We start from the raw sequence: 9,934 nt of genomic DNA, 5'->3' as shown, positions 1-9,934 counted from the left end.
AAATAACAGAGGATAAGAAGAAAGGTTAACTAAATGCAAGTTTAAAAGATAAGTTTTATGTTGTTTCTCAAACTCAAGGGGGGGGGGGTCACTATGGCAGAAGCTCCGTCTCCTGTAGTTTTCAGCCTTGGATGATGTACAGTAAGCAGGTCCTGATCACATGACCTCTGGGGCCTGTTCTTCGTACCGCGCTAAGTGAGTTAGCTGGATGAGATTGTTGACGATTTCACGTGATCCTGGATCGTTCGGTTCCCTGAAGCCCATCCGGGACTTGCTGTCATAGCAACAGAGCCGTAAGCGTAAACCTGCTGGGGAGCAGGTTTACTTTATGTAAACAGGATTAGATCGCGGCCACGCAGGTATGCCCGCGTCATTCATACGAAAGCAACAGCGATATTCCACCACTGTTTCACCATAAATAAATAACATCAATGTAACTAAAGACAATGCAGCACCTGATCCATTTATTGATTTCACACAGGTCATTTCCTAAAAAAGGGAAATGTACTATTAACATTCTATTACATGTATGTGATTATTACAGATTTAATTCATATTTCAGAGTAGTAATTGTAAATTACTTCGTGTAATCAAGATGAGAGACCACGGCTATAAAAGCGAAGGTGGATTTGGGAAGTCTGTCGCAGCCATGTCCTGTCCGTATACGCGAGCCACCCATTGCGGAAGGTGCAAGATTGATAAGGAGAGTCCTCAGAATTCAGCGTATATTGCGGGACAGACAGGATCCTTTAGCTCAGCGCGACAGTGTGCTCATAGAGAGATGTCGATATTCCCGTGAGGGTATTATTTACTTAACCAACTTGTTGACGAGGGGGTGCAGGACCACCACCTGTCTTTTTTTGCTCTGCCCTTTTCTTGGTTGCTGTTATAAACAAACAGATCATTCCAGGGTCTCTTTCCAAGAGACGAAAAGCAATATAAGTGATAAATATTACCATTCTGTAGAACATTCTTATATTTCACTTTTACTTGTTCCCATGTTCTAGTGGGTCCTGTCGTGGCTCTAATGTGAAAGAGGATAAAATATAACATATTATAATATAATGTAATATAATATTGGATAATATAGTGTAATATAATAAATCTACCCTACCGCCTACTGGTGTTGGCCAGAGGGGCCGATGGCGCGATATGGCAGCCTGGCTTCTGTCAGTCTGCCCCAGGGCAGCTGTGGCTACAACTGTAGCTGCCTCCACCAGTGTGTGAATGTGAGAGTGAATGAATAGTGGCATTGTAAAGCGCTTTGGGTGCCTTGAAAAGCGCTATATCAATCCACTCCATTATTATTGTTATTATTAAATTACTTACGAGTTTAATTTGTCAGCAACTTCCTGCCAGCCCTCTCTCCTTGCTTTTGCAGCCTTTGCAGTGTTCCCTTGCGTTCTGATTAAACTCTGAAACTCCTGAAATCCCTCACTCAAGAGTTCTTGCTCTGCTGCCGAAAAATACCGAGCCGAGCGCGCTCCGTCGACATTTTCGCCGACCAATCAAAGGGTTGCCGATCAATGTTTCTACTATCGATGCGTAGCCCCTTTTACGACACCCAGTGATCTCACATTACTGCGTCCAGCTGTACTAATCGTCAACAGCAGGTGTGTTCGGGGAACCGGATTAGCGAGCTCACGGTTAGCGCGATGGTTTGGTCTTGGATGTTTCATTTGATCTTGGATGTAGTAAGCGACGTACGAAGCACAGGGCCCTGGGCTTCAATGATGTAAGCTGGTGCTTGTTCATGAAGAGTAAGGCCAAGAGTCTTTATCAGAAGCCTCACAGCGACCTTCTGAACGACCTGTAGATGTCCCAGGGAGTTTTTGCTTACACAGGTGAACACTGAATTACAATAATCCAGATGTGACACAATGGTCCTTAACTTAGCAATATTTCTTCAATGATTAAAAACAAGCGTAAACCGGAGATCTGACATGAGAATCCAAAGTGAGTGCAGAGTTGAGAGTAACCCCCAAAACTCCTGACAGATAATTTAACAAATGACGAAAGGGGTACCAAAAGAGTTCACAGTGGGCACAAATCTGTCTGGGGCACAGACAAGGACGCCCATTGTTTCTTCATTAAGTTGGAGAAAGTTGTCAGCCATCCAACTCTGAATGGAGCCGCAGCACTTATTCAGGATATGCTACTTAGAAGCATCTTGGAGTTTTCAGATGATAATAACTGATTATCATCTGCACTGGCTTGTAGTCAAAGCAAATGCCCTTAAATGTATTCAAAATGTGCTGCAGTAGGAGCAGGTATAACAGAAACAATAAGGGCCCCAATACAGAACCTTGTAGCACAGCATAGCTGAGAGACGAGAAACAGCCACACAAAAATGTCGTTCAGATGATGATGTGAACCACTGCAAAGCAGATCCAAATACATTCACCCAATATCAAATCAAATCACTTTTATTGTCACATCACATGTGCAGGTACATTGGTACAGCACATGTGAGTGAAATTCTTGTGTGCGAGCTTCACAAGCAACAGAGTTGTGCAAAATACAATAATGTAAACAAGCAAAATACAAGAATGGCTACATCTGAAACTAATAAATATATGTACAATATATAATAGTGTATGCATTTCTGGATGTGTATACTAAATATTTTTCTACGTGTGTGTGTGTGTGTGTGTGTGTGTGTGTACACATATTTTACAAATTAAATAGAGTCAACAATAAATAAAATATATAAAAATATACAGAGTGAGACATGTGCAAAACAGTGGCATTACTGTACAGTATGGAGTGCATAATGTTGAAGTTCCAGTAGTGAAGCTGAGGTGTCTATGACGTGTTCAGCAGTCTGATGGCCTGGTGGAAGAAGCTGTCTCTCAGTCTGCTGGTACGGGACCGGATGCTGCAGAACCTCCTTCCTGATGGAAGCAGTCTGAACAGTTTATGGCTGGGGTGACTGGAGTCCTTGATGATCCTCCCCGCACTACTCGCTGGAGAGCTTTGCGGTTTTTAGGTGGTGCTGTTGCCATACCAGGTGGTGATGCATCCAGTGAGGATGCTCTCAATGGCACAGTGATAGAAGGTCCTGAGGATGCGGGGGCTCATGCCGAATCTTTTCAGTCTCCTGAGAAAGAAGAGGCGCTGCTGCACCTTCTTCACTGTTTTGTTTGTGTGTACTGACCAAGTAAGATCCTCAGCCAGATGTATTTATTTCAATTTATTTCAATATTTCAATATTTCAGCCTATAAGGAAAAATGTGAAACAGTATCAAAAGCAGAGGTCTGGCCCACCATCAGCAGAACGCTCGCCTGCATCACGATGTTGTTGGACTCTCTAACAGGTAATTTCAGTAGAATGAGCTCTACGAAAACCTGATTAAAATTTGTGAAGTAGACTGTATTTGTCAAAGACGGCTGTAAGCTGCGTAGCCAAAACCTTTTCTAATATCTTGGTCTGTAATTGCTAAGAAGAAGCTTGAGTTTTTGTAACAGTGGGTGGATGACAGCATTCTTAGTAAGCAAGGACGTGACCAGAGAGCAGCGAGGTGTTGATTATGGCGAGCACACAGGGACCAATAGATCAAAAGACATTTGTTAGCAAAGATGCAGGTAAAATGTAGAGCGAACGGGAGGATGCTTTCATTGAGTCAACTTATTTAAACAGCTCGGGTAAAGAAACAGAGCTGGAGCATGAACAGACAGATGCTGATGGAGAAATATTACTTCTCAAATTACAGATTTTTTCTATCAAGAAAGAGTGACGATTTTCACATCTTCATTTGAGGAGATTGGAACGGCAGGTGGAGCAGGAGTAACAATATTACTAATGATTACTTCTGTCGCGTTTGTAGCAACCGAAAATAAAATAAATTCATAATTATAATAAAGGTCAATCAAATGGACCAATATGGCAAGGCCATGATGATCCACTTGGTAAAATAAATCCGATTGGCATCTTTCTTGGCCTTAAGACAACAATTCTGATGGCTAAAGATCCAAACGGGACACAAAAAAAAGGGGGGGGGGAATATATAAAAAAACACCCAGCACGCCCCTGCGGGCGGTTTATCCTTCAAGCTCGGGTCCTCTACCAGAGGCCTGGGAGCTTGAGGGTCCTGCGCAGTATCTTAGCTGTTCCCAGGACTGCGCTCTTCTGGACAGAGATCTCCGATGTTGTTCCTGGGATCTGCTGGAGCCACTCGCCTAGCTTGGGAGTCACCGCACCTAGTGCTCCGATTACCACGGGGACCACCGTTACCTTCACCCTCCACATCCTCTCGAGCTCTTCTCTGAGCCCTTGGTATTTCTCCAGCTTCTCGTGTTCCTTCTTCCTGATATTGCTGTCATTCGGAACCGCTACATCGATCACTACGGCCATCTTCTTCTGTTTGTCTACCACCACTATGTCCGGTTGGTTAGCCACCACCATTTTGTCCGTCTGTATCTGGAAGTCCCACAGGATCTTAGCTCGGTCATTCTCCACCACCCTTGGGGGCATCTCCCATTTTGACCTCGGGACTTCCAGGTTATACTCGGCACAGATGTTCCTGTACACTATGCCGGCCACTTGGTTATGGCGTTCCATGTATGCCTTGCCTGCTAGCATCTTGCACCCTGCTGTTATGAATAGGATGAGGGACCTATGGATATATATATATATATATATATATATATATATATATATATATATATATATATATATATATATATATATATTACTAATGATGTCAAATAACACTTTAGGATTGCATCTTGATACATGCTCAATCATCCAAGTAAGGATGCATCCAACATCAGCATGGAGGAGAGGAAGGCACTCACATCACTTAGCAATGACAACAACATCATCATCATTTCAGCAGACAAGAGTAGGTGCACAGTGTTGCTAAACCAGAAAGGTTATCATTAGAAAAGGCTATCGTATATATAAACAGGGTGCACCTTTAAGACCGATTGTCTGTATGATCAACTCAGTCACCTATAACATCTCCAAGTTTCTGGCTTCAATCCTGAACACCCTGGATTTTGTTGAGAAGGTGAGAGATGTCACTATGGAGGCAGATGAAACCATGGTCTTGTACGACGTTACATCTCTCTTCACTTGCATCCCAGTCACGGAAGCGTTGGAGGCAGTTCGTAAGAGATTACAGGATGACCCCAACCTCAGCAACAGGACCGCTCTCAGCATCCACCAAGTGCGTTCAAACTGTGTGTGAATTCCATCTATTTCACACCCAAGGGTCAGTTCTACAGGCAGAAACATGGGTGTGCCATGGGCTCCCCAGTTTCACCCATCGTGGCAAATTTGTACATGGAAGAAGTGGAAAAGAGGGCTTTGCTATCCTACCCTGGAACACCACCAAGCCATTGGTTCAGCTATGTGGATGACACCTGGGTGAAAATCAAATCTCAGGACGTTCCACATTTCACGGATTACATTAACTCGGTGGACCAACACATCAAATTCACCAGGGAGGATATGAAAAGTGGCAGGTTAGCCTTCTTAGACTGAGATTTCCATCAGTAATGGGGGACATCTAAAAGCTGATGTGTACCGTAAACCTACACATACAGATCAGTATCTAAGGTTTGACTCTCATCATCCACTGGAGCACAAACTGGGCGTCATCAGGACGCTACAACACAGAGCGAACACCATCCCCACTGACACAGCGGACAGGGAGGCAGAGGAACATCAAGAAGGCCCTGAGTAAATGTGGTTATCCCAGCTGGACTTTTGTCAAAGCTGGGAAGGCTCCTAAAGAAAGCTCCAGCCAATCCAGGAGAGGAGGACAACCGCTGCCCAAGCGAAAACCTGTAGTGATCCCGTACGTGTCAGGAGTATCACAGCAGCTGAGACGCATTTTTTCTAAACACAGTCTCTGTGGCTTTTAAACCCCAAAACACACTGCGCCAAAAACTGGTCCACCCCAAGGATCGGGTCCCCGACATAAACAGAGTAACATAGTGTACGCTGTTAAGTGCAGGAGGATTGGCAGGATTTATACATCGGGGAAACCAAACAACCTCTGGCTACAACGCAGAAGAGCCACCTCGTCAGGCCAGGACTCTGCAGTCTATTTACCTACAGGCCAGTGGACACTCTTTCAGTGATGAGGATGTAACATCCTGGACAGGGAGGAACGCTGGTTTGAGGGCGGAGTCAAGGAGGCCATTTACGTAAAAAGGGAAAGACCATCTCTGAATCGAGGAGGGGGCCTAAGGGTACATCTGTCACCATCTTACAATGCTGTGATTGCAGCCATTCCCCAACTCTCTGTGAATGGGACTCATGGCCATTGATCAGTGGTCAATGGTCATGACGATTGCATATTAATGATCATAAACTGACCTTCCAGCCCATTGTTCATTCAGTTTCAGCCATTATGTAAATGCACTGTTTATAAGGCTGGGGAAACCTGCAGTAAGCTGAGACTGAAGAAGTCACCTGGTGAGACCCACTTCTTCCCACAGAAGAAAAGAATCAACTTTTTGGGACATTAGGATTACCTGTGCTCTTTGTAACCAGGTGTGGGAAACAGGGAGCCGTTGCATCTCTAACTGATCTTTTAAATGAAGAAGATGAACATATAAACCAGATTTCTTCTGAAAATAATCAGATTTTTGACAAGAACGCTTTAAGCAGCGACTGGTGTCATTTATCCAAGGTGAGGACTTAGCTAGGAGCTAACAGAGGAGCTAACAGGAGCTAAACAATTTTATAACCTGCTAAGGACCAGATTACTTTTGTAGTAGGTCATGATGTGTACAATTTTAGAACTGAACGAGGGTGAGCTTTCTTTTTCATAAATCCAGCCCAAATCCAGCACTTTCAGGCCCATTTATTTTTAACACAGTTTAAAGTAGCGCACACACAGATGCCTTCACACGAATGTTATATTACAGTTTTTTCTGATTGCTTAAGCACATTTTTTGTAACTATTGGCTAATTTTGCAAAACTCTTCACACAAATAAGAAAACCTGTCACCCAATCATCAAAACATTGTAGTTCTCTTGCAAAAGCAAACACAGCTAGATTAACTCTTCACACCTTCGTAAAAATAGTGTTTCCGTATCAAACAGTACACACAAGCCATCATCTACTAAGCACACAATGCGCCAACTGCACACTGATGGTATGAATACAAAACACATCTGGCTTTTGCTTTCTCTGTGCACAAGGTAGGCTATGTCAGTTTGAGCTCATACTTCTGTCATAGATCCATAAGCATGGAGGGATCCAAACTTCAAGTACTGGTGTTTAGTCAAACACATCAAAACAAACACAAGTGTTTATTTCCAAGTATAGGATTATTTGCAATCGCCATAATGACTATATGGGTTACGTGGTCTGCAGTGAACATGCTTCCTCTGCCCCCTCCTCGTCTTCCTCTTGCTCCTCCTTGTCCTTGTCGTCCTCTTCATCCTACTTCTTCACCTCCACGTCCTCTTCCTCGGCCTCCTCTACTTCTCACTCTTTCTGCTCCCACCATTGTACTCCGCACACACAGCTTACCTGTATTATAGTGCTTAGGCTGATTGCAAAGTGAACGAATTATCTAAGAAAGTTTTCACATGTGAAAGTGTGCCAGACAGTTGGCAAATTAGTGTTAATGATAGCCATACATGTGTATACTTTTGCTAGGAGTGTGTTGGAAATTTGGAAATTGAGTGTTGTGCAGTGAATTGTGCCTACAGTCTTGCAAAGTGTGTGTTACAAAATTGCAAACTGAGTGCAAAGCAGTTTTTGTGCTTTTAGTTTTGCACACTCAGTGAGTGGTTTTGCTATAAGTCTGACTAGTTTTAGAAATTGTGCTACAGGAATCACAGTTAGGGTTTAGGCATTCGGTAAAAACTGTAATCTAAGTGTAAACCATTTTACCCTTTACATCAGAGTTTTTAAATTCAGTGTAACAAATCCCCCTAAGTTAGCATGCAGGTATCCTGGGATTAAATGGTGACACAAACACAAACAACACTTTTATCTTTGATGATGATAATAAATCTGATTTGGATCACAAGCAAATGTAACATGAGACTTTCTCACCATGCTTTTGTCAGCTGGACCAATTTAGACCAGCCAACTGTGTGTGTGTGTGTGTGTGTGTGTGTGTGTGTGTGTGTGTGTGTGTGTGTGTGTGTGTGTGTGTGTGTGTGGAGGGGGGTGGAGATGATTGTGCTGAACTGTGGCAGGTGCCAGGTGTGTAGCTCTCCTCTCCCTATTCCCTCCTCGGCTCCTTCATGATGACCTTCCCCAACACACACACACACACACACACACACACACACGTACACACACACACACACGTACGCACACACACACACACACACACACACACACGTACGCACACACACACACCCCGCAGCTGTCAGGAATGACAGCAGACAGTCATTGTTGCTCTAACTGGTACTGCATGGATTGCATGCATGTGGAAATGCACACGCTTGACTTCATATCTACGTGTTTGTGTGTTGCAGTACATGTATGTGCATCAGCTTCCCTCTCCTGCTTGAATCAAATGTTTGCTAACGGGAAGTTATCTAGCTATGCCAGCTGCACATTTGGTGATGATCTTTTCCTTAAAACTTGGCAATACAGATAAAAGCTTTTGTTTTTAAATTTGTGTTTATCTTTCATCTTTTCTGACCCAGACCTCCAGACCTGCAGTCAGGAGTGTTTGTGCCGCCACCCTGACCACCTCCAGGAGCCAGGCTCACAGTGACATCATGGAATAAACTTTGGGTTATTATGAAGTTCGTAAGTTTAACCTGAAAAGGAAAAAAAAGTCAAACATTTTTTTCCTTGCAGGTTAAGTTACACAACACTACAGCTTCACTCCTGACTCAATCTGCCAGACTGCTGACACCATTCATTTCTCTGGCTCCTCCCACCAGAACACCAAGCAACCACGATGCTAATTCACTTTATGGATCCAGTGTAAAAAATGGCCCCTCACAGCGAATGGCCCTCATTCACTTATACGTGCGTGGAAATCCATTTACCGTGCAACATCGTGCATAAGTTAGTGAATCAGAATCATTGTGCGGTCTGCATACAGACACGCCCCCATTTCCCTACATAAGGAAGTACATTTACCTCCAGGTGAAGAAAGAATTGATGGTGATGATGCACAGACAGAAAAAAAGTGTGTGCAAAGAGGAAACCAGAAAAGGTTTCCAAAGAGATTCCACTGGACTGATGAAAGCTGAAAAATAAAATGAAAAGTGAAGCTCAGATGAGAACATCTGATGACCACCATTATATAAATCAGGTTGTGGACACCCTGCTGGGTCAAAATGTTATTCCTCAGTAGCAAAATCAAGCCCATCAAAGGCACCTGTTAACTTACCTGAGTTAACTTATTTAAAATGATTACTTTCCATTTTCTTAAATGATTTTGCAGAAGAAAACTTTAATTTTACTAACATGAGTCTTTGATGTCATGTTAGTGGGTGTGGCCAAGGTTTAAAGGTGAGGTGAAGCATCAGCAGAGATTATTCGTGTTTGATTTAATTTTTTCTCGAATGTTTGTTCGTTGATTTCTGTTTTTTTAAACCCATGGAAAAAGTTAGATAAATAGAAAATTCATATTAACTAGAAATATGTGAGTCTTTGATTTCACTGATCTAAAATGGTACAAAATAATTTTGGAGAAGTTTGTTTCTTTGTCTGGTTTTTCAATGCAGCAACAAAGAAAGAAAGAAGTAGAAATAATAGGAAGAAAAGAAAATGAGCAGAAAGAGAGCTGCAATCAGCACACCTCATCGATAATGGTTGTTTCCTCTGCAAACTGCTTTGCAACCCACCCCCTCCATTTTCCTGCTTTTTCTGTTCTGAGGATTGCGGCAAAACATAAATTCTTCCAGACCTTAAAAGGATCCGTACAGCTGAACTTAATTCATGCTTCCCACACATGTCTGCGCTGAGGCTCTTCCACCTTTGGTAAATCTCTTTGC

At 43.0% G+C, this 9,934-nt stretch overlaps 1 long non-coding RNA gene across 1 annotated transcript; it reads right to left on the bottom strand.

The window, feature by feature from the left end:
- Positions 1-208: 208 nt before the first annotated feature.
- On the bottom strand, positions 209-1,577 carry LOC308398642. Its single transcript, XR_013971989.1, has 3 exons — positions 1,115-1,577; positions 957-1,024; positions 209-883 (listed from the first exon to the last, which is right to left on the bottom strand). It is a non-coding gene; the product is annotated as an uncharacterized lncRNA (long non-coding RNA).
- Positions 1,578-9,934: the final 8,357 nt, after the last annotated feature.

This window comes from Rhamphochromis sp. 'chilingali' (assembly GCF_963969265.1).
Source record: "Rhamphochromis sp. 'chilingali' genome assembly, chromosome: 6".
NCBI classification, from domain to species: domain Eukaryota; kingdom Metazoa; phylum Chordata; class Actinopteri; order Cichliformes; family Cichlidae; genus Rhamphochromis; species Rhamphochromis sp. 'chilingali'.
The sequence above is the reverse complement of the archived record's forward strand: the minus strand, read 5'-3'. Positions and strand labels throughout refer to the sequence as shown.